This window comes from Lycium barbarum, chromosome 1, assembly GCF_019175385.1.
Source record: "Lycium barbarum isolate Lr01 chromosome 1, ASM1917538v2, whole genome shotgun sequence".
Lineage (NCBI taxonomy): Eukaryota > Viridiplantae > Streptophyta > Magnoliopsida > Solanales > Solanaceae > Lycium > Lycium barbarum.
The window spans coordinates 137,631,153-137,656,790 of NC_083337.1; the positions used below are offsets into that span (position 1 = coordinate 137,631,153).

The 25,638-nt window shown below is 37.4% G+C and overlaps 1 long non-coding RNA gene across 1 annotated transcript; it reads right to left on the reverse strand.

Moving 5' to 3' along the window:
* Positions 1 to 11,402: 11,402 nt before the first annotated feature.
* Positions 11,403 to 15,759, reverse strand: LOC132606861 (uncharacterized). Its single transcript, XR_009570099.1, has 6 exons — positions 15,525 to 15,759; positions 15,300 to 15,383; positions 14,622 to 14,709; positions 12,468 to 12,660; positions 12,230 to 12,277; positions 11,403 to 11,782 (listed from the first exon to the last, which is right to left on the reverse strand). It is a non-coding gene; the product is annotated as an uncharacterized LOC132606861 (long non-coding RNA).
* Between the last annotated feature and the right edge of the window lie 9,879 nt (positions 15,760 to 25,638).

Genomic DNA, 25,638 nt, shown 5'->3' on the forward strand with positions numbered 1-25,638 from the left:
GAGAATTTCAGCTCATTTTCAACAGTTGTGTGAATCTCAATCCAATGGCTGTTAATTAACTGCAATCTGATATGAGTAGTCAGAATGCTTGCTAATGATAAAAGTGCTGTATCTAAAGTTTGAATTCCGCTACTTGCTTAAAACTCCATATCTTCTTGCGTAAACTCATGAAACGTGCCATCTTTTAGTGTTTAGGGTCATATTATAAAATACTTTGTTAAGATGTACCATGGGTTATTGTTTAGATGTTTTCCTGTATTATTGGATGCCATACTCTTTTAGTGTTGGCAGATTAAAAGTACTCCCTCCGTTTTCACTTTGGCACATTTACTATTTTGGGAATCAAAACGGGTTTTCTTTGATCACTATTTCTTAAATATTATTTTAATGTTTTCAATGATCTTTACCTACTTTGACTTATAGTATTTTTTTATTTAGTTTTAAATATGCAAATTTTTCTTCAAAAAATTTGAAGAATTATATCGGAATTCACCTCGAAAATTAAGCACTTTGACTCTCTTAATGCCAACAAAATGGAATAGAGGGAGTATTACTAGCTAGGATTCTTCAGTTAACGAATGTAGTTTATGTTGCACGTGTCCCTTATAATATATGCTTTGATTATCTTTCCAATTATTTCTCATGTCCAACCACAGACAGCTCCAATATTCTAACAAATCAAATGTAAGCAATCGAACTTATTAGACGATATGAGAGTTTAATTCACATGGAAGTGGGAGAATAATATTTCATGAAGATGTTGAAGTTATTAGACGTCGACTTAAAAATACGAGAGTTTCTTTAGATACTTTATGTGCAATCAAAGCCATGTGATATATTCAACTATTCGGTTCGTTTCCATGCACAAAAATATTGAGTGCTCTGTTGGCTGCTATTGCAAAAAGTGTTTGTTATTTTCTGCATTTGGTACTATAATCTCATATTATTTTCTGCATTAGGTACTATTATCTCATATTAAAATCCAGCCCTTTTGATCTATGGTAGTAGTTGGGTGATATCTTACTCATTAATTAGTGCTTATAATTAATTCATGATTTATTTAGGTAGGTTTTGGCACCTTTTCATGCCTCCTTTTTTTTTTTTTTTTTTTTTTTTTTTTTATAAGTGAAGTTGTTTTAATTTGCTGAATATTGGGAGAATTATTTCACGAATTGAAGTAGCGTGTGGTAGAATGTCACCCCTTCTGAAGATTTATGAGCCAGAAATTTAATATTAAAGTTTGCTAGGATGATTGTAATAGCTTCTTGCAATCACATGGAAGCTTAAGATATAGGAAAACGTAATAAATTACGTAAAATAAGGAAAAATGACATGATTTTGCATAGGTATGTGATGATTATACAAGTTGTCATGCAATAAGACAAGTTTGAATTTAGGTTTTTGTCATGTTTGAAGCTCTGTCTGCATACGTTTTGAGATAATAAATAATTTTAGGAGATGATGGATTTCCTAATTTAATTATCTCACGTAGTCCCTGACTTTCTTACAACTAGGTGAACACAAAAAAAGAAGTTATATGCTTGACAGTTGACATTATTAAGTAATTATACTAACTTATTGAACATATGCCAAACAGTAGTTATTGCAGGTTGAGTTGATACCCTTTTTCGTTTGCATAAAACAAAGTTTATTAATTCTGATTACTGAAGTAGCTAGTAGCACTTTTGATATTTAAAAGGCAAATTTACAGTTGTTCCAAGCTCCTCTTCTCACAGATAATGTTTCATACTTGCAATTGTAGCTAGCTCGCAAGTGCATGGCCTTAATTCTTTAGAGTTGAACCTTTTTGTTTTGGTATAACCAAATAGTTTTAGGAATTGACCGACTAATTTAGATTTGTACCGCGTAGGGCCTTTCAAGAAAGAAGCACTCCCTATCAAGAGTTTCTCCATTCTCATGATTAATTGAACTTGCCTCTGACATCTAGAACCTAGAACTCGCAAATACATAATGTTTGAAGGTTCTCTTTAAATAGCTCCAAATTAAAGTATAAAATTGCATACCATCTATATTAATAGCTCCAGATTAAAGAGAAATATTGCATACCATCTATATTAATTACGTACTTATTTTTTTGTAATCGCCTCTAACTCTCTTAATGCTTAAATTTGATTAAGTTGCATTAAAGTAAGTGTTGACATATGATATTCAACTCACATAGTCACATTTCAGGCTAATATGTTTGCATAATCACAATGTTAAAGTGAGTAATTGGTTCAGAAGTATACATTTGAATTATTCCCAATTGTGTACTATTTTCAACTTCTTGCAAGTTAGAATATTTTGATATACATGCAATGGAATACTTTAAAAGTGAGCCCGGAACTTTTGTAACCAAAATAACCCATTAAAAAAAAATAAATCAAAATAGGCTTTACACACAGAATCTGTGTGTAAAACGACCTAACTGTAAATTATACTTAAGTTCTTTTACGCACAGATTCTGTGCGTAAAAGCCCTCAAATAAAACGTCCCCTTCTTCCCCACCACTGGGTCGTGTGTGGCCAAATTTTATTGCTATTATGTTGTGGCCCTGTGAGGCATTGTTATTGTGGGTTGTTGTCCCAGGATGGTAGTGCCATATTATAGGGGAGACTCTGGCGAAATTTTTATAGAATCCCCGAAGACCTTAACATTCGAGGATGAATGTTCTTAAGGGGGGAAGAATGTTACACCTCGGAAAATCTTCCGTTGTTGCACAAATGAATGAACTAGTGAGGAGTACGAGTATACGATATTTCCACGAGTAAGAAATGACAATTGATGGCCTTAAGTGAGATTTCAAAGGCATCCGATGTTAGACGAGAAAGTTGGCCAAGAGAAGGCAAGCCATACGATAGGTTTTGGAAAGGATATACGAGTAACGAGTTAACGAGGCTTTAATGATGTCTTGGAGAAGAGAGATAACGTCCCTTAGATTGGTATTGAAGTGTTGAACAAGTGTTAAGAAGGTTCCATAAGGATTGGAGATCAAACGGATCGACGAAACGAACTTCGGAACCACTGGGGGTTATACGGCCAAACATACTGGCCGTATAAATTATACGGTCCATATGTTTGGGACCGTATAATCAGCCCAGAAAGGCAAAAGTTTCTGGACCAAATATACGGCCATACATACGGCCCGTACAAATTATACGGACCGTATGTTGGTCCGTATATACGGTCGGGCAGATTTTTGCTCAATAAATGAAGGGACCAAGTTATATTTCATCTCACTTGTACATCACACCCTTTCTCTCTAAAACATCTCTCTACATATATTCCACAAGAATTCAAGGATATTTGGTGATCAACAACATAAACTAAGTGAACCAAGTGTAAGAAAACCATCAAAGATCATTCAAAGTCAAGAAATCTCATGGAGGTAAACTAGGGTTTTTGCTCAAGTGGAGTATTATCAACTAAGGCTTGTTCCTACGACATATAATGTAAGATTCATGGTATTTCTATGTTGTTTAAGGTATTTAAGAGTTGAAATACTTGGATTGTAGAAAGGTATGGAAAAATGGGTCATGAATATGGAATAGTGTCATTTTGAGAAATAGTTTGAATTGGGTTACGACTCTTGATGTATTGTGATGTAAATATGTTATAAATGATGTTGAGAGCATGAGATGAGCAATGTACGTGAATGGACATAGTCGTGTGTTATAGCCATGGATATGGATAATTGAAAGTAAGTCTAGAAATGTGGATAATGTGGATGAATAATGATTATTGTTATGGTATTGTGAATGTATTATTGACGTTTGGGAGTTGATATACGTTATGGAGGAATGTCGTATAAATAGAGGAGATGCTGTCCGATTTTCTCTAGCTTTAGTCATATATGCTAGCTATCGATTCTAATGATAGTATGACTTTAATAAAGGTAGAAACGCTAGCATTGGAGGAGAACGCGCAAGTGTAAAATAGTTGAACGGAAAAGGTATGTAAGGCTAACCCTTCTTTCATAAGGCATGGTTCTTTGGCCAAATATCTAAATCTTCTATGAGACTATGATATCCTTCAAATGATTTGATCTTCCGAGCTAGTAAGCTCACGACTCTTGATACGCCACGATTGTACTAAGTTCCTCGTATGACGAGTAGGCCTATTGAGGTAGATGAGATGAATGACGATAATAGTGATAACGATATTGATGACGACTATAATGGTAATAATGATGACGATAACGATGACGATTATGATAATGATGTTAATAGTAAAGATGCTTATGAGCTATTATGTGTATGTATCTATGTATGACTATTATGGGACCCCGAGCTTATGAGGCCAAGTAAGATATGTAAATAAGTATGTATATGATTACGTAACGCGCGCACACCTCTGCAGATGGTACGGATAACCCTGATGCCTTGGTAGGGCTAGGTAGATGTAACCCTGAAGCCTTGGTAGGGCCAGGTATGAGTAACCTTGAGCCTTGGTTGGCCAAGTATGTATGAAACACCGATCCTGCATGGTCGGGTATGCTATGTAAATGCTATGTATATGATATGATTATGTATATGATATGGATACAATATGATACGATATGGATGCGAATAAGAGTATGTATACGAATATGAGTACAAGTAATGGACGGATACGACTAGGGATACAGATATGGATATATGTACACAAATTGTTATAGCCCGTATTTTGTACATTCGGATATTTTAAGGTAGTCGGAGTAAGTTAAGAGCAAGGCTATATTTTTGGATTTTGTTTAGCACACAAGTTGTTTATGAAAGCTATTGATGTGGAGATATTAAGAAAGGCTAGGGGTAAAAAGAGAAATTCACAAGGTGGCCTATGGTAATATTGAGGAAGGCTAAGGGTAAATTTGAAAATTGGAAAAAAATAATTTTTCATGAATTCCAAAAAAAAAAAAAAAGGTCTTGAAGCAAAAAGGGGCCAAGTGGGCCGTCCAATAGGGAGTGGGCTTAGGCCCACATGGAGGTTTAATAAATAAGACCAAAAGATGACTTAATGGTCATATTTCTCATCTTCATCCATAGAGATTTCAAGAAGCTTGGAGAAGGAGAAAAATAAGGGGCCATATTCGGCCATAGCAAGAAAAATTGAGCTTTCAATTTTGATCCAAAAAAATATATTTTCTTCTAGTGTTCCAAGCAATTGGAAGGTCCTCTTTAACATGGAATGGTTGTTGGAGCAATAAAATCATTTAATTGTGCAAGTTCACAACCTTAGTCAAGCCAAGAAGTTGAGTGAAAAAGGTATGTGTTTAATCTTATTTTACATATGTTATGGATGATTTGTGAATATTGTAGTATGTAGAAATGGATGAAATTCATGAAATATAGGTGTGGAGGTCATGGCCGAATAGGGTTGTGTTGTGTAGAAAATATGAAATGATTTTATTTAGTAGTTTGATTGTGGTGTTGTGGATTCCATGATGTAAAATGAAGGTTTGGTGGCTTGAAATGAATTTGAAATCGTTTGTGCATTGTTGAAGAAGTTAATGTGACATTAGTATGGTTTCTTATATTTGTATGAATGATATTGCTAATGTGTAGGTTGTAAATATAATTCATGAATTTGGAAGTGAGACATGTGGTTGGAAGATTGTAAGTGGGTTGTTGTGTTTGAATTTGAAAGAAGGAAATGTGTGGTTAGTGTTCTTGTGGAATTTGGAAGGTTTCGGGTGAAGTAGTATGTTGATTGGGTTGTTGTGAATATTATGTGAATTGTTTGAAGTATTCTTGAATCATGTTAGAATGATTTCGGAAAAATACTTGAATGTGGGATCATTGATGTTAGCTTGACTATATGCGATTGAATTGAATATAAATGAAATGTCGTTGAATTTTGTGACAAGGGTTGTTAATGTTAGAAAATATTTTGGATTGATTGTTGAAGTTGTTAGTATGATTGTTGGTATTGTTGTTGATAATTTGGCCGGGTTGAATTCTCGGATTGTTGTTGATAAGATTGGCCGAGTTAGATTCTCGGGGATGGTGTATTTACAGGGGAAATGCTGCCGAAATTTCAACAGATTATAAATGAATTCATTTGAAGGATCAAGACAAGTATATGATGATGAGTCTAATGATTATGTCAATTCTCTTGAATGTATACTAGCAAGTTTGGACGAATAAGCGTAGCTAAGTGGACGCGGGACAGGTATGTAAGGCTTACCCTTTCTTTCTTTTGCATGATCTTGTGGAACCAACATGACAAAGTATATGTGTGATTTCAAAGAAACTCCCATTCTTAGAGCCACTAGGATGGCTAACGTTCTTGATTTTCATAAGCTGTTTCGTATGGTTTTGATGCGTATCGATGATATCTAAAGTTCTGTTTGATATGTTTCCGAATGGCATTCGAAAGATAATTGATATGACTAATGTCTTGTTGTTCAAATGATAGCACGTTTGATTATCCCCGTGAGTCTTTGATGGATTTTGATACGTACATATGGTTCCAAAAGCTCTATCTAATTTGATCCATAACGATATTCGAAAGGTACCTAACATGATTGTTGCTTTGATCTTCCAAAAATGGCTTCTGAAATGTTCGTAAAAGGTTTTGTACTTCAAACACTCATAACTTTCTTATACTAAATCGGATTGATCCGAAACTTGTTTCTGAGCCTTCAGGTGTCGGTAAGTATACTTGTCCATCGAGCCTTAGAATTGATATATTATGATATATGGATCGGGCCGAACGTTCCTCGGCAGTAATATGTTATATATATGGATCGGGCCGAACGTTCCTCGGTAGTAATATGTTATATATGGATCGGGCCGAACGTTCCTCGGCAGTAATATGTTATATATGGATCGGGCCGAACGTTCCTCGGCAGCAATATAATATATGTATGTATGGATCGGGCTGCACGTTCCGCAGCAGTATAATGTATGTCTATATGGATCGGGCTGCACGTTCCGCAGCAGTATAATGTATGTATGTATGGATCGGGCTGCACGTTCCGCAGCAATATAATATATGTATGTATGGATCGGGCTGCACGGTCCACAGCAGTATAATATATGTATATATGGATCGGGCTGCACGTTCCGCAACACTAAGCATGCATGGTCTGTGTTTGGAAAGTAAGCATTGTGGCATTCTGGATGATCTACCTATCTCTGTACTTTTTCTGACATACGACATCGGTATACATGATTTGCGTTCGGAAGATAAGCACTCTGGTATTCTGGCTAATGTACTTACCTTTTGTACCGCTTGTTTCGATTATGGTTCTGTTTTCTGTATTCCATGCCTTACATGCTCAGTACATATTCCGTACTGACCCCTCTTCTTCGGCGGCTGCGTTTCATGCCACGCAGGTACACCCAGATGAGTAGCAGTCACTATAGAAGATGTTCCAGCGAAGTTGGCAAGCTCCATTGGCCTCTGGAGTGTTGCCGGGTCAGAGTATTATGCTATGATGTTTTGTTCGAAGTTAGAGACTTTGCAGACAGAGTCGTGGGTATAGAATGTCAGTCTTGTAAGCGGCTTCACAAGCCGATGTGTCTTTATATGTTATGTTACAGATTCCATGTGACTACAGATTTTGTTTGATTTGAGAACGATAAAAAGAATGTTTCTGAAAGCTGTACTATGTATTTCATCCTTATTTGGTTTAAAAGTCCAAAAAGATTATGTGTGTACTAAGGGTCAGAGGGTTCGCTCGGCCCTAAGTAAGGGTCGGGTGCCCATCACACCCAAGGGAGATTAGGGTGTGACACAAATACGCATTAGAAATGGAAAGTTCCTATGAAAGGCAAGCAAGTGCCTATGACTATGATATTGTCATCTCCCATCTTGTGCTATTTCTCATGTTGTTCATTATGCTTCTATATTGATACTGATCATGTTTTACATACTCAGTACATTCTTCGTACTGACGTCCTTTTGTTTGTGGACGTTGCGTCATGCCCGCAGGTGCACAGGGAGACTGGCTTGATCCATAGCTATATTTTCAGAGACTACATAGCAGAGCACCATTTCATTCGGAGCCATAGCTTTTGGGTACTTATTCTTTTGTGTACATAGTTATGGGCATAGCGGGGTCCTGTCCCACTGCTCTTCTTAGAGGCTCGTAGACATGTGTATATGGTTAGATATGTCTGGCCTTGTTGGCCTATATTTTGTATATCATTTTGATAGCCTTGTCGGCTCATGTACATTGACGTGGTATAGATGCCACCCATGATATAAAAACATTGTCGTCCAATGGGACTAGCATGAATGATGAATAGAAATGTATGCTTAATTATGTGGCTCACCTAGATGTAAGTATAAGTGTAAGCCAAGGGGTGCCCGGGTGGGCTAGCACCGGGCGCTCGTTGCGGCTCCCTATACAGGTCGTGACAAAAGTGGTATTAGAGCAGTTCAGTCCTAGGGTGTGTCTACGAGCCGTGTCTAGTAGAGTCTTGCTTATGGGTGTGCTGCGCGCCACACTTATAAATAAGAAGCTGCGAACATTTTAGGAATAAATGACCTTCTTTCTTCATAAGAATCGTGCGATAGAGCTTTGATATAAGAAATTCTTGTCCCTTAATCGTGTGTTGTGTATTTCAGAAATGCCTGTAAAGAGAAAGGCTACAGCAGCCCAAAAGGGCAAGAAGGTGGCAGAAAAGCTGGCTGAAAGAGCACCACCACCGGTAGTAGAGGAAAGTGAGTCCCAGAGTGCGGCTCAATCTCAGTCCTCCCGCTTAGTACTTATATTAGAGGAGCGCGAGGGAGCCTCAGCCCCAGCTCCTCCACTGGATGCTTCGGGCCAAGATGTGAAAGAGGCCATACATTTGTTTACTCAGTTGGTTGCTGCTCAAACCCAGCGGCAAGGTACAGGGAAAGGTGATAGGGCTGTTAGTGCAAGAGCCCGTGACTTCATTACTTTGAACCCTCTGGAATTCTTTGGGTCAAAGCCGGAGGAGGACCCTCAGGACTTCATTAATGGTATATTGAGGATGCTTCGATTGATACATGCTTCGGACACCGAATCGGTGGAGTTAGCGTCGTATAGATTGAGAGATGTCTCGATCCAATAGTATACGGTTTGGATGGCTTCACGGGGAGCCAATGCACCTCTCTCGGTATGGCAAGAGTTTGTTGATGCTTTCCTCCGACACTATATGCCTCCGGAAGTTCGGCGAGCTAGAGCCGATAAGTTCTTAAATTTGAGGCAAGGTAGCATGAGTGCTCTAGAGTATAGTATCCACTTTAATTCTTTGGCTAGGTATGCTTCGACCATGGTAACAGACATGGGTGACCGGGTGCACCGATTTGTTAAAGGCCTAGGGCCGCATTTGATGGATAGGTGTTTGACTGCGTCCCTTCAGGACAATATGGATATTGCACGCATTCAGGCTCATGCTCAGAACTTAGAAGAAAGCCTGCAACAACAAAGAAGCGAACGCGAGTATGATAGGGGACATAGCAAGAGGGCCAGATCTTCAGGTCCAATGAGTGAGTTCTGAGGCGGGCACAGACAACAGATGTCCAGGCACTCAGGCTATTCTATGACTAGTGCACCTCCACAGTTTTCAGGCCAGAGATTCGACAGATCTACTCGTTCTGGGCCGAGTCAGAGTTATTCGGGGTCTCAGTTCAGAGATGATTTAGGCCAGTCAAGGCCGCCTGTACTACGATGTTCCCAGTGTGGGAAGTTGCATTGGGGTCGATGCCGATTGGGTTCAGATGTTTTCTATTCATGTGGTCGACCAGGCCATATTATGCGTGATTGCCCCTCAGTTCATGGTAGTGGTAGGACTCAACATTCAGGGTCGGTAGCCGGATCTTCAGCGTCTGTACGCCGTATGGGGCCAGGTTCACATGCTCCAGTCGGCCATGGTAGAGGCAGAGGGAGAGTTCCCAGTTCTAGCGGTCCTCAACACCGTGTTTATGCTTTGGCTGGACGCCAAGACCTTGAGTCTTCTCCCGACGTGGTCACAGGTATATTGTCGATATTCTCTCATGATGTATATGCTTTGATTGATCCGGGCTCCACATTGTCATATGTTACTCCATATATTGCGGGCCGATTTAGGGTCAAGCCGGAGTCGATTAAACCTTTTGAGGTGTCTACACCCGTGGGTGAATCAGTAATAGCCAACCGAGTATATAGAAATTGTGTAATTGTGATTTGTGATCGTCGTACCATGATTGATTTGCATGAGTTAGAAATGGTGGATTTTGATGTTATTATGGGCATGGATTGGTTGGCTTCTTGTTATGCCAATGTTGGTTGTAGGATGAAAATGGTTCGTTTCCAATTTCCGGGAGAACCAGTGTTAGAATGGAAAGGGAATACGGCGTCATCAAAAGGTAGGTTTATTTCCTATCTAAAGGCAAGGAAAATGATCACAAAAGGGTGTATCTACTATCTAGTTCGGGTTCAAGATGTAGAAACTGAATCGCCGACTCTTCAGTCAGTTTCTGTAGTCAATGAATTTCCGGATGTGTTCCCGGAAGAGCTTCCAGGCCTCCCTCCCGAGCGGGAGATTGATTTTGCCATTGATGTGTTTCCAGGCACGAAGCTTATATCTATTCCTCCTTATAGAATGGCCCCCGCAGAATTGAAAGAGTTGAAGGAGCAATTGAAAGACCTGCTTGAGAAAGGCTTTATTAGGCCTAGTTCATCCCCGTGGGGAGCACCCGTATTGTTCGTCCGAAAGAAAGATGGCTCTTTGAGAATATGCATTGATTATCGGCAATCACTACTAAAAAAACAGGATTTCCCGACCTAAAAAAAATGGCTATTTCCGACCTCATGAGGTCGGTTTTGGTCAAAAACAGACCTCAAAATTCGGTCGGAAAACAGTGGGTCGGTATTCTTACCGACCTCGTGAGGTCGCAAAAAATCGACCTCATGAGGTCGGTATAATTTTTTACAACGGGTATTAATTAAATAAAGTACCGACCTCATGAGGTCGGTAAATTATATTAATAATATAATGATATGAGTTTACCGACCTCCTGAGGTCGGTAATTTATATGAATACCCCCAGAAAACCGACCTCATGAGGTCGGTAATTTATAATTTCTGATTTTTTTTTGCATAAAACCGACCTCATGAAGTCGGTAATTTTCAATTTCTTGAAAATATTTCCAAAAAACTGACCTCATGAGATCGGTAATTTTCAATTTGTTGAAAATATTTCCAGAAAACCGACCTCATGAGGTCGGTAATTTGTAATTTCTTGGAAATATTTCCAGAAAACCGACCTCATGAGGTCGGTAATTTACAATTTCTTGAAAATATTTCCAGAAAACCGACCTCATGAGGTCGGTAATCTGTAAAAAAATTAGTAGAACCTAGCTGCTATTCCGTGCCCCCCGTTAAGATGAAAACAATTTTAGATTCAACTAAAACCAGCTCAGATAGCTGCCAACAATTCACCAAACTACTACAAATACATAAAACATTAAGCTACTTCAACAAACACATTTATTACAATCACCAATACATCAAATTCAATTCGAAACTACTTCAAAGTTAAATCAAAACGTCATTCAAACATTCACAAGAGACATTAAACTACTTCAACCTTTGCAAACATCCACAAAACATTAAACAAGTCTACATTAAGTTAAGTCTACAACATTAGACTACTTCACCCCTCGCAAACATCCACAAAACACTTACACAATTCACAAATCCACCACAACATTAACATTCAAACATGCATTTGTGTGTTTGACACGTGAGTCCCATCATCATCCGCACCACTAGATTGAGTATGGGGTTACGAGCATCATCAGGATACGACGGAATCCCCCTCGAAGCAAATTGTCTGGTAACCAACTACGAAAAATATAAAATTAAACACTTAGAAATGATTTCTAGGAGTAATCAGTTTTATGACAAATCAAACTACTTTGAATTCTTACTTTAAGTATTACACAAAACCAAATCAGGAGTAATCAGTTTTAAGAGGAAAAAGGTTTCATGCCAAAAGGATATCCACGAAATGTCACATATGGATATCATGAATCAAGAAACAAAACTTTAAAGTGAAAGGAAGTTGTTCTTATATATATGATTTCTGTCATGGCAGATAGGATTCTTTAGTTGAAAAGACACAAAAGTTCATGTCCATGTATCTCTTTCTCTATGTTAGATAATTTAATCTTACCCTCATCACTTGTTTAAACTTCAATCATTTTCCAATGAAATGTCAATTTCTTTATCAAGTAAACACTGCATAAGAAGTCTGAATCTAAATGTCAACTAATGCGGAGAATAACTTACATGTATAACGAGCACAAGACTTTTCACCTTCTGAATCTTGTTTAAATTCTGAACATGAACATAGTTGTTAGATGCTTAAGATGGCCACAAGGAAAATACAAAAATGAAATATATATATATATATATATATATATATAAGGTATTCAAATTGTTCCCTAATAAATAACTCAGGCCATTGGCAAAGAAGGTAAAACACATCAAAAAGTTAATTTCCATTTCCTAGAAGGGTGTTAGTTACCTTGTAAATATCAAAGAAAAAAGAGAAGTTTGCATGGCAAAGCACACAAAGACCAGAAAGAATGACACTGTGCAGAACCACACCTCTCAACCGTGGTAATTTAGCTGCTAAGTGTAATGTTGGGCCACTTCCAACAGATTGCCCATAAAGAATCAAATTTTCCTGGCTAATTCCATAGCCAGAATAGTCATATCTGCATTGTATTGGAGATGGATTTTTAAAAAAGATGAAACCACAGAAGGATAACTTTTTTTAGAGTAGAATACAACATAACTTATTAGGTAACTGGTCAAAGTATGATAGCCTATAAACTTCATTGCAACATGAGAATGTGCTGACATGAGTTGGGCATTGAACAAATTGTCAATCTTAGTAGCTAAATGTTCAAAAATTCAATTAACATAACATTCTGGTTAAATCAAAGATGTAAAAGATCAAAGGCCAGTCTGTTTCAGTATAAATATCAAAGCTTTATTCCCTATACAAAGTAGGGACCCATGTCTCTATCTAAAAGCACCATAGCTGAAACCCCATTTTACTTTTTACATTTCATTCTGTGGGTGAATGGCTAGTGAATCTATCACACTACATATAAGGACAAAGAAAATAAAAAAAACTTGTAACTGTTGGAAAGAGACTAGTGATTTGTGACAACAATGAAAATTCACCCACCACTACTTTTGCTTTTCCAATTCTCAGTAAAAAAGAAAAAAAGATGATAACTCACTGTCAAAAACACAAAAAAAGTTTACAGATCAAAGGCACTGATGAGAAGAAAAATAAATCACAGAACCTCCAACATTTAACTATGAAATTTTCACTGAAAAATATGAGATCAAGATTGTAGTAACTAGCAATAGGGAGACAAAAGAGCAAATAGAAATTAACAAATCTTTAAATTGGACAAAAATGTAAAAAAAAAAAAAGCTTTCCTTCTTTTTAAACCACAGAAAAATGGGTGACAAAAAAGTGACCTTTACCAAACCCCATGAGAGAGAAATAACAACATAGCTACAGGGCAAAAAAGGTAGAGTAGACAAAGACTCATATCTCACAACCAATCCCCAAACACAAAGATAATAAAACATCCTTAAAAAATCAAGATTTACCATATCAAGCTCAGATTTTTACAAACATTTAAGAGAGGAACCAGTATCTTCTATGTCCTACATAAGATTCTAAACCCAAAACCCAATATTTATAATCTTTTTTTAAAGGAAAAAAGAGTTCAAAACAAAAAAGGAAGGGAAAGAAAAGCAGACCCCATAAGGTTGACTCTAAGATTAGCTTTAAGTGTCTTCCCCTCAAAATAGAGAATTTCAGTTTCAAATGGCCTCAATAACCAACGACGAAAAATCCACAACTTCCCATGCAGATGAACTTTTCTACAGAGGTAGAGTCCTTCCTCTTCACCAAAAATTCTTTTCTCTTCACCGAAAATTACTTCAAACAGATTCCTTTGAAGAAGATTTAGAAGAAGAAGAAAGTTTTTGCATAAACTTCTTGATCACCCCAATTTGTTCTCCATCACAATCTTACAGGGTGAGTTTTGAACTTAATCCAATTGAGTGGTCTAATACTGAACTCACCACTAGTAGTAGTTGTAGAGATAACCATAATATAAGACCTAAGAAATTGTGGTCTAAGCTCATTAAAGATTCTGTAATCAGCCACAAGTTCAAAGCTTCAAAGGATGATGCAATAAATTAATACAATGCAATAAATTAATACCACTTACTTCATCCAAATAGAAATCAGTTTTAAGAGTAATTAGATTTTGACAAAGCAATACTGGTGATTATGTTAAATGTATGACATACTGTTAAGACTTAAATGCTTTTGTTATCCTATTGACACTGTAAGAAATCTAAAAGAATAAAATAGAAGAATGGTATTAGTACATTCATCCATGTTTACAGTTCCAAAATTTGCAAAACCCTGTTCATTTTAGAAGGATTCAAATCCATGCAAGAAGCAGAACCAGGTCATAGCAAATCCTGGAACTCAACAACCTATCAGAGGGGATACTGGTACATCAGGTCACTAGCATTTTGTCAAGTTCATATTTTGTACATGCTTGCTAGTTATGTTAGTTTGCCTCAATAGGATTAGTAAGGTAAAATTCTACAACTGGGAAAAATTCATAAAACGTACCACTACACCGTCAAGATTGTCAAGTGCATTACCCCTCTCAGATCTTTAAAATGTCGAAATGGCTCAAAGAATGTCTTCGTTGAGGTATCTGAAAGGAAACAAAAGAGAAAGAATCAACATAAGGATGTTTTTAAAAGGTTAAGGAGGAAGAATAAAGACACACAAAAATGTAATTTCGTAAAAGTTGCCAACTTCAAAACACTGATAGTATTCGAAAACCGAGTAATAAAACTAAACCATTCCAGATAGAACCTATAAATAGGAAGTAAACAATCGGTTACTAATTTCAAACATGTAAAGAAAATATGTAAAAAAACGTCATGATTCTGGACTTATTCTTGAATTTTCATAAAGAAAAGAATCATAGCCTGAAGACTACTTCAGTACTCCATTTTTTTTTTCTCTACAATTCAACAACTTTAATATCCTTCATTAATTATTTTCTTTTTATATTTCTTTTTTTGTCAAAGTCCTACACGAACTTTACTAATATGACAAAATGGTCTACTGTTTTGGCCAGTTAATGATGCCATCATGCCCCAAATAAAGTTGTACAAAACAATGGAAGACAAAAGACATCAAGATAACAATTCCGGTGTTTCTAATTCCAAATTACATTAAGCATCAATTCAACAATTAAAATAGAGAAAGCACATTTTGAGATAGGAAAATACATACCAGAAAGATTAAGGATGTTGTCTACTGATCGTCAAAGTTGTCAATAGAGGCAGAACAATGATCTCCTAAATCAAGCACAAACAACTAAGAAAACAAAAGGGAAGATTGGGTCAATTATGTCCAAGACTCAAACATTTTAGTTAGAGTAACAAAAAAAAGGGAAGTAACTTTGGGAATTAAAACGAAAGAGGAAATTACTAAATCAAAGGAGAAATTAGGACTTACCTAGAAGATGGAAAATGAAGGTGGAGACCGTTGGAAGAAGAGAAGGGCGTGAGATATGGGTAAAATGAAGTGAAGAAAGTGTGAGAGCGTAGAAAATGGGGGACAGATTTGGAAGAAGTAGTCAATTAGGCAAACTCTTTTTTCAATGTTATATCTGAAACAAGATTTTTTCAGCTGGGTAGGGACGGCGCCGGTGGTGACTGGCAGCAATAATGGTGACGTCGCCGAAGAGAAGGGCGGGTGGGGGGTGGGGGTGGGGGGGGGTTAGAGAAGGTGATGAGAGGAGAAGAGATTGAAATGGGAAAGAGGGGTTATAACTGGGTCTGTTTTGATTTTATTAGACAGATTAATTATACCGACCTCATGAGGTCGGTATATTTAATAATTTTATTTTTAATTTAAAATAATACCGACCTCGTGAGGTCAGTATTAGACTGATTAATTATACCGACCTCATGAGGTCGGTATATTTAATAATTTTATTTTTAATTTAAAATAATACCGACCTCGTGAGGTCGGTATTATTTTAAATTAAAAATAAAATTATAATATATTTAGCATCAAATAAATTTCCGACCTGGTGAGGTCGGTACATTAATTTTTCAAATTTTGATACAATATTACCGACCTCACCAGGTCGGTTTATTTTTAAAAAAATTAAAAAATAAATATTACGATTTTACGGACCTCATGAGGTCGGTTTTTTTCCGACCTAAATTGAGGTCGTTTTTTTGAGGTCGGGAAATCCTGTTTTTTTAGTAGTGAATTTAATAAGGTGACGATTAAGAACAAATATCCTCTCCCGAGGATTGATGACTTATTTGATCAATTACAAGGTGCCAAATGGTTTTCAAAGATAGATTTGAGATCCGGATATCACCAAGTGAGAGTTAGGGAGAAAGATATCCCTAAGACAGCCTTCAGAACAAGATATGGTCATTTCGAATTCCGAGTAATGTCATTTGGGCTAACTAATGCACCGGCGGTATTTATGGATTTGATGAATAATGTGTTCAGGCCCTTTCTGGATCTATTCGTGATTGTATTCATCGACGATATCTTGGTGTATTCTAGATCTGAGGCAGAGCATGCGGATCATTTGCGTACTATCCTTGGAGTTCTTCGAACTCGAGAGTTGTTTGCAAAGTTTTCCAAATGCGAGTTTTGGTTGAACTCAGTGACATTTCTGGGGCATATTGTTGCAGTCGATGGTATTCGAGTGGATAGCCAGAAGATTGAGGCCGTGAAGACTTGGCCAAGGCCCACGACTCCTACGGAGGTTCGTAGCTTCTTGGGCTTAGCAGGTTATTACCGGAGATTTGTTGAAGGTTTTTCCTCCATTTCTGCACCACTCACAAAGTTGACCCAGAAGTCGGCAAAGTTCCAATGGACGGATGCTTGTGAGCATGGCTTCCAAGAGTTGAAAGACCGATTGACTTCCGCCCTAGTCTTGACACTTCCAGAGGGATTGGAAGGATATGTTGTTTATTGTGATGCTTCAGGAATTGGGCTAGGCTGTGTATTGATGCAACATGGTAAAGTAATCGCGTATGCTTCAAGGCAACTACGAAAACATGAGCAGAATTATCCAACCCATGATTTAGAATTGGCCGCAGTGGTTCATGTGCTAAAGGTATGGAGATATTATTTAGATGGTGTCCATGTGGATATTTATACAGATCATAAGAGTCTTCAACATATCTTCAAGCAGGAAGAGTTGAACTTACGGCAACGATGATGGTTAGAATTGCTGAAAGATTATGATGTTGATATCTTGTATCACCCCGGAAAGGCAAATGTTGTGGCTGATGCTCTTAGCCGCAGATCTATGGGAAGTTTGTGCGATGTACGACCCGAGAAGAGAGAAATGGCCCGTGAGCTTCAGCAGCTAGCTAGTCTAGGAGTTCGAGTAGTGGACTCAGGTAGCCAGGGAGCTACTATCCAGAAGTGAAAGAGCGACAATATGAAGATTCCATACTAAGGCATTACAGAAATACACTCTCTTAGAAAGAGGAATCATCATTTGATATTTCAGGAGACGGAGTTCTCCGATGCCGAGGCAGATTATGCGTTCCTAATGTGGTAGGTTTACGCCACCAGATATTGAGGGAAGCTCATTGTTCTCGTTATTCTGTTCACCCCGAAGCGACGAAAATGTATAATGACCTTAAGTCTATATATTGGTGGAATGGAGTGAAGAAAGATGTAGAGGAATTCGTAGCTCAATGTCCCAACTGTCAACAAGTGAAAATCGAGCATCAAAAGTCGGGTGGTTTGTTGCAAGCTATAGAAATACCAACCTGGAAGTGGGAAGTGATTAACATGGACTTCATTTCAGGCTTACCCCGTTCTCGACGTAAGTATGACTCCATATGGGTGATTGTGGATAAACTCACCAAGTCAGCTCATTTCTTACCAGTTAGAACGACGTATGTGGCAGAAGATTATGCGAAGCTTTATCTTAAAGAGATAGTGAGACTCCATGGTGTTCCAGTATCTATTATCTCAGACAGAGGAACACAGTTTACAACCAATTTTTGGAAGTCTTTCCAAGAGGGTCTAGGGACCCAAGTGAGCCTTAGTACGACATTTCACCCACAGACCGATGGGCAAGCTGAACGCATCATTCAGACTCTTGAAGATATGTTGCAAGCATGTATGATAGATTTTGGAGGAAATTGGGATGACCATTTGCCACTCATTGAATTTGCTTACAATAATAGTTACCATTCTAGCATTCAAATGACACCGTATGAAGCTTTATATGGGCGAAAGTGTAGATCCCCAATTGGGTGGTTTGAAACCGGAGAGACTAAATTGATAGGGCCAGACTTGGTCCAGCAAGCCATCGAGAAAGTCAAGCTCATACAAGATCGGTTGTTAGCAGCCCAGAGTCGTCAGAAGTCCTACGCGGATAACCGTCGAAGAGACTTAGAGTTTTAAGTTAAAGATTGGGTATTTTTGAAAGTGTCGCCAATGAAGGGCGTTACGAGATTTGGCAAAAAGGGGAAGCTTAGCCCCCGATACATTGGACCTTATGAGATTGTACTAAAGATAGGCAAAGTGGCCTATGAGTTAGATTTACCTCCGGATTTGGAGTCAGTCCATCCAGTTTTCCATGTCTCGATGCTTCGAAAATGTGTTGGAGATCCTACTAAGATCGAGCCAATAAGTGATGTGCAAGTGACAAAAAAGTTGACTTATGAAGAGGTACCCATTGCCATACTAGATGGGCAAGTACGGAGGCTTAGAAACAAAGAGGTGGCCTCAGTTAAGGTTTTATGAAGAGGCAGTAAGCGAGAAAAGATGACATGGGAAGCGGAAGAAAGTATGCGATCCAGATACCCGCATTTGTTTCAGCCCTTGGAGGACATCCAAGATGAGGCGTCAAGATTTTAAGGTATGCATGTTTTCCTTTTATGCTTTTGGGTCGTGTGTGGCCAAATTTTATTGCTATTATGTTGGGAACTTGTGAGGCATTGTTATTGTGGGTTGTTGTGCCAGGATAGTAGTGCCATATTATAGGGGAGACTCTGGAGAAATTTTTATAGAATCCCCGAAGACCTTAACATTCGAGGACGAATGTTCTTAAGGGGGGGAAGAATGTTACACCTCGGAAAATCTTCCGTTGTTGCACAAATGAATGAACTAGTGAGGAGTACGAGTATACGATATTTCCACGAGTAAGAAATGACAATTGATGGCCTTAAGTGAGATTTCAAAGGCATCCGATGTTAGACGAGAAAGTTGGCCAAGAGAAGGCAAGCCATACGATAGGTTTTGGAAAGGATATACGAGTAACGAGTTAACGAGGTTTTAATGATGTCTTGGAGAAGAGTGATAACGTCCCTTAGATTGGTATTGAAGTGTTGAACAAGTGTTAAGAAGGTTCCATAAGGAGTGGAGATCAAACGAATCGACGAAACGAACTTCGGAACCACTGGGGGTTATACGGCAATACATACTGGCCGTATAAATTATACGGTACGTATGTTTGGGACCGTATAATCAGTCCAGAAAGGCAAAAGTTTCTGGACCAAATATACGGCTAGACATACGACCCGTACAAATTATACGGACTGTATGTTTGTCCGTATATACGGTCGGGCAGATTTTTGCTCAATAAATGAAGGGACCAAGTTATATTTCATCTCACTTCTACATCACACCCCTTCTCTCTAAAACATCTCTTTACATATATTCCACAAGAATTCAGGGATATTTGGTGATCAACAACATAAACTAAGTGAACCAAGTGTAAGAAAACCATCAAAGATCATTCAAAGTCAAGAAATCTCATAGAGGTAAACTAGAGTTTTTGCTCAAGTGGAGTATTATCAACCAAGGCTTGTTCCTATGACATGTAAGGTAAGATTCATGGTGTTTCTATGTTGTTTAAGGTATTTAAGAGTTGAAATACTTTGAATGTAGAAAGGTATGGAAAAATGGGTCATGAATATGGAATAGTGTCATTTTGAGAAATAGTTTGAATTGGGTTACGACTCTTGATGTATTGTGATGTAAATATGTTATAAATGATGTTGAGAGCATGAGATGAGCAATGTACGTTAATGGACATAGTCGTGTGTTATAGCCATGGATATGGATAATTGAAAGTAAGTCTAGAAATGTGGATAATGTGGATGAATAATGATTATTGTTATGGTATTGTGAATGTATTATTGACGTTTGGGAGTTGATATACGTTATGGAGGAATGTCGTATAAATAGAGGAGATGATGTCCGATTTTCTCTAGCTTTAGTCATATATGCTAGCTATCGATTCTAATGATAGTATGACTTTAATGAAGGTAGAAACGCTAGCAATGGAGGAGAACGCGCAAGTGTAAAATAGTTGAACGAAAAAGGTATGTAAGGCTAACCCTTCTTTCATAAGGCATGGTTCTTTGGCCAAATATCTAAATCTTCTATGAGACTATGATATCCTTCAAATGATTTGATCTTCCGAGCTAGTAAGCTCACGACTCTTGATACGCCACGATTGTACTAAGTTCCTCGTATGACGAGTAGGCCTATTGAGGTAGATGAGATGAATGACGATAATAGTGATAACGATATTGATGACGACTATAATGGTAATAATGATGACGATAACGATGACGATTATGATAATGATGCTAATAGTAAAGATGCTTATGAGCTATTATGTGTATGTATCTATGTATGACTATTATGGGACCCCGAGCTTATGAGGCTGAGTAAGATATGTAAATAAGTATGTATATGATTACGTAATGCGCGCACACCTCTGCAGATGGTACGGATAACCCTGACGCCTTGGTAGGGCCAGATAGATGTAACCCTAAAGCCTTGGTAGGGCCAGGCATGAGTAACCTTGAGCCTTGGTTGGCCAAGTATGTATGAAACACCGATCCTGCATGGTCGGGTATGCTATGTAAACGCTATGTATATGATATGATTATGTATATGATATGGATACAATATGATACGATATGAATGTGAATAAGAGTATGTATACGAATATGAGTACAAGTATGGGACGGATACGACTAGGGATACGAATATGGATATATGTACACGAATACGCATTAGAAATGGAAAGTTCCTATGAAAGGCAAGCAAGTGCCTATGACTATGATATTGCCATCTCCCATCTTGTGCTATTTCTCATGTTGTTCATTATGCTTCTATATTGATACTGATCATACTTTACATACTCAGTACATTCTTCGTACTAACGTCCTTTTGTTTATGGACGCTGCGTCATGCCCGCAGGTGCACAGGGAGACAGGGTTGATCCATAGCTATATTTTCAGAGACTACATAGCAGAGCTCCATTTCATTCGGAGCCATAACTTTTGGGTACTTATTATTTTGTGGACATAGTTATGGGCATAGCGGGGTCCTGTCCCGCTCATGTGATATGTTATACTCTTCTTAGAGGCTCATAGACATGTGTATATGGTTAGATATGTCTGGCCTTGTCGGCCTATATTTTGTATATCATTTTGATAACCTTGTCGGCTCATGTACATTGACGTGGTATAGATGCCACCCATGATATAAAAACATTGTCGTCCAATGGGACTAGCATGAATGATGAATAGAAATGTATGCTTAATTATGTGGCTCACCTAGATGTAAGTATAAGTATAAGCCAAGGGGTGCCCGGGTGGGCTAGCACCGGGCGCTAGTCGCGGCCCTCTAGACGGGTCGTGACAATGACGTGGTACATGCAGATCACTCGCACCTTAATTGCCAACCCCTCGACGCCTCGTCCTGATGGTCGAGGATATGCATCACTCTCAGGAGTGTATGAGGCGCTGGTAAGTTTTATTAGTCTTAAACTTAATCCATCGTCTTATTATGTATTACTTTACGAATTTATTCAATTCTTAAAATTTGCAAATATATGCAGCTACGGATGACTTTGATGATACGCCATGAGAGCATTCCCCTTACAGAGTCCCCCGAGCCCGGGATAACGACATATGCAGCACGAATAGTTCAGCTTACCGACGCTGGTATGACACGGGCACATGAGTGGCATCGTATCAATAAGGATGTTCCAGTGCCTGCCCCAGAGGGTGTTCCAAATGGTGGTAGGGCTGTTAGAGGTGGTCGGGCTGACAGAGGTGGTCGGGCTGGTAGAGGTTTAGTAGATGAGCCTGACGATATAGCCCGTCAGGCTTCGTCGGCTACAGATATCCCGTCGACTTCTTCTTCCAGGCCGTTGACTTCACAGAGACCAGGATATACGCCAGAGATGTTCGCACATTATGATCCTTGGTCATCATTTCCACAGGTACCAGTTAGTGATCTACATGTGGGAGTCGAACATGAGGACTTAGACTTGGGGATTATTTTTTATGAGTACTTTCTTCGTCGTACAGCCAGGCCTACGACACCATCTGTATCTCCGGCTCCGCGGGCCGCTCTGGAGCCCTCTCATATGCCATCTCAGGAGCCCGTCGACACACAAGTTTTTTTTTTACAATAAAATAATGTATTAATTAATTATTTTATTAATCTAAACTAAATTATTTAGATGTATTATAGGTTCATTCTTTTGCGCCAGTGGACCCGTCTCCTCTTGTTCAGATTGACCTGCTCCAGCTCCAGCTACAGCTCCGGGTAGCGCTTAGGAGACCGTTGAGGAGCCAGCTAAGGAGCCCTCTGACCAGCCATCTCAAGAGGCTGTCGACACACAGGTTTTTTTTTTACAATGAAATAATTTATTAAATAATTGTTTATATGTTATTTCATGTTTAGTTTATGATAAATCTAAATTAAATTGTTTATATGTTATTTCAGGTTCATTCTTCTACTCCTGTGGTCCAGTCTCCTTCGGTTGAGTCATCTCCTGAGGCATCTAATGAGGCTACTAAGATTTCAACCGCCGTCGTCTCCCACATGAAGCATATTTTCACTCAGGGCCTAAAGAAGGGAAGAAAGGATGATCATCCTGTCATTAAGAGGAGGAGAGAGAATCCTGATGATAGTGAGGGTGGTGGGGTTGGCCTTAGGCCTTAGGAGATTGTATATTTGTAAATAAAATGTACATTTTATGTTAATATTAGATATATTTTTGGGTATTATTTTTTTAATGATAATTAATTATTTTAGTATTTATTGTCGATTAATAATAACTCGTGCGATGTCCTAGATTAATTAGAACCCTATAAAATATGAGAATTAAACTTAAAGATAACAAGTTTCCAAACTTACTTCAGAGCACTTTACAACCCCTAAAACGACGATCCAAACATATATGTATACTTGATGTAATGAGATGACATTATTGTATGCTAAAAAAAATATTAAGTTCTATATGAAATATTTATATTCCGACGTTTTGAAACGTAACTAATCTTAGGTCAAAGTATGAAAAAAAAACTTAAAGATAACAAGTTTCCAAACTTACTTTGGAGCACTTTATAACCCCTAAAACGACGATCCAAACATATATGTATACCTGATGTAATGAGCCGACATTATTGTACGCTAAAAAAGATATTAAGTTTTATATAAAATATTTATATTCTGGAGTTTAGAAACGTGACCAATCTTCGATCAAAGTATGAAAAAAAACTTAATTTTGAGTGATTTTCAAAGAACAAAGGCTGGAAGAAGGAAGGGGACGTGTTATTTCAGTACTTTTACGCACAAAATCTGTGCGTAAAAGAACTTAAGTGTAAATGTACACTTTGGTCCTTTTACGCACAGATTCTGTGCGTGAAACCTATTTTGTTTTTGTTTTTTTTAATGGGTTATTTTGGTTCCAAAATTTTATTTTTGGGTTACAAAAGTTCCGGACCCTTTAAAAGTACTGGCCATTCATATTGCGTGGTGGGGAAGAAATTAAAACCTACAATATTGCATGAAACTAGAATATGAATAAACTCATTATGTCACTTCAGAATTTCTATATGCGGAATGCGTTAAACTCGATTACTTTTTATATCCATGCATTTAAGTCCACTTGCACATACTCATCATGCACAAATACAAGTATGATCGAGTATTGTATCTTTACTTGCTGCTAATGAAAATTAATACTAGTATAATATCTGCATTGGTAACTAAAATATGGAGTGTTGTAGGTCCTTGTGTTTTAGTTTGTCGTAATTGGGTAATTTCCTAATTTTTATTTTCTTAAAATGTATCGAAATTTCTATTTCACGTTCTTATATATAAGTTGTTATGGAATAAAAAAATCAAACTGAGGTTTTATTTTATCTATATATATTTTTGTTCTTTTGACAGATGATCAGACTGAAGTTTAAGGAGCCTAGTGGTTTTTAGTTTTTAATATTTATCATGTGGAGGAAATAAAAGCACATAATTATCTCTCTTAAGTACCATTGGAGTTGTAAGCTTCCTTCATGTTTTCTTGGAACAAAGAAAAGAAAAGAGAAAAAGAAAGAATTTAGCTTTATTTGCAGTGTCATGAACCTGGAAATGAGGATATAAATATATGAACTAATGATGAACAGACAAATTATTGTTGTGTTTTAAAATGTACGTAGTTGTTAACTTCAAACTTCCTGTACTTAACCAATGTGTGTTCCGCGAAGCTGTAGTTGACTGAGTAAAAGAAGTTTCTTTAATTTGGTTGACCATATATAATACAGAAGGAAATTTAATTAACTACTGCCATGAGTGACAAGTCTCAAAAAAACAAAACAAAAAAAAAAAGAATTAGTCCATGTTGACATGTATTTTCACTTTGATTGTTAACTAATAATATTAAATTTCTTGATTTGTTATATTAACCAACTTAAAATATAACGCTGTTATCCAACACTCTGTTTGTGGCATTCATATTAATATTTTCTCTTTTGTTGGTGGATTTTGAACCTTAACATTTCTGCCCCATCCTTTTAATTCTTTTCTGTTAAAGGAGTTAGTTGCAACTTGTAATTAAATGATGGCGTGGCCTAAGTGGCGTCATGTGGCCATCATATATATGATACCCATTACGAATTACTCTTGGACCATGCTTTTAATTGTATTCAATTTTTCTATTTACAGTTAAACCTCTTTATAACAGCATAGTTGGGTCCGAAATTTTTCAGCTGTTATAGAGAATAGCTGTTATACACCTATAACAACATTGACATTTAAATAATAATTCTCTGCTATAGGCAAAAAAGATGCATAAAATCTAATTTTCATTTTTAATTGCCAAATTCTAAGCTTAATCACATTTTGTATAACGAAGGAAAATCATTTAATGATGAATATATATATATATATATATATATATATATATATATATATATAATATTTTTGTATTGTAATAGTGTATTAAATGATCAAATATTTGGTCAAAATCTCTACAATTATTACTGGTAATCACAGGTATTCTATTTTTATAAAGATGGCTAATTATTATATTACCAAAAAAAAAAAGAAGTGATAGAACCGATGAATCCACCAGAACAGTTTAAGGGACCTGGTCCCTGAACTGTTTTCCCAGATAAATACACAAAGTAAATAAGGAAAAATATTTACGTAGAAAACTCCTTGCTCAAGGGATTAAAAACCACTACCTACCTCAGTTGGATTTCCAACTTCACTAAACTGAGCAATGTTTCAGATTACAAACTTTTGCAACCTAAGAATTAGC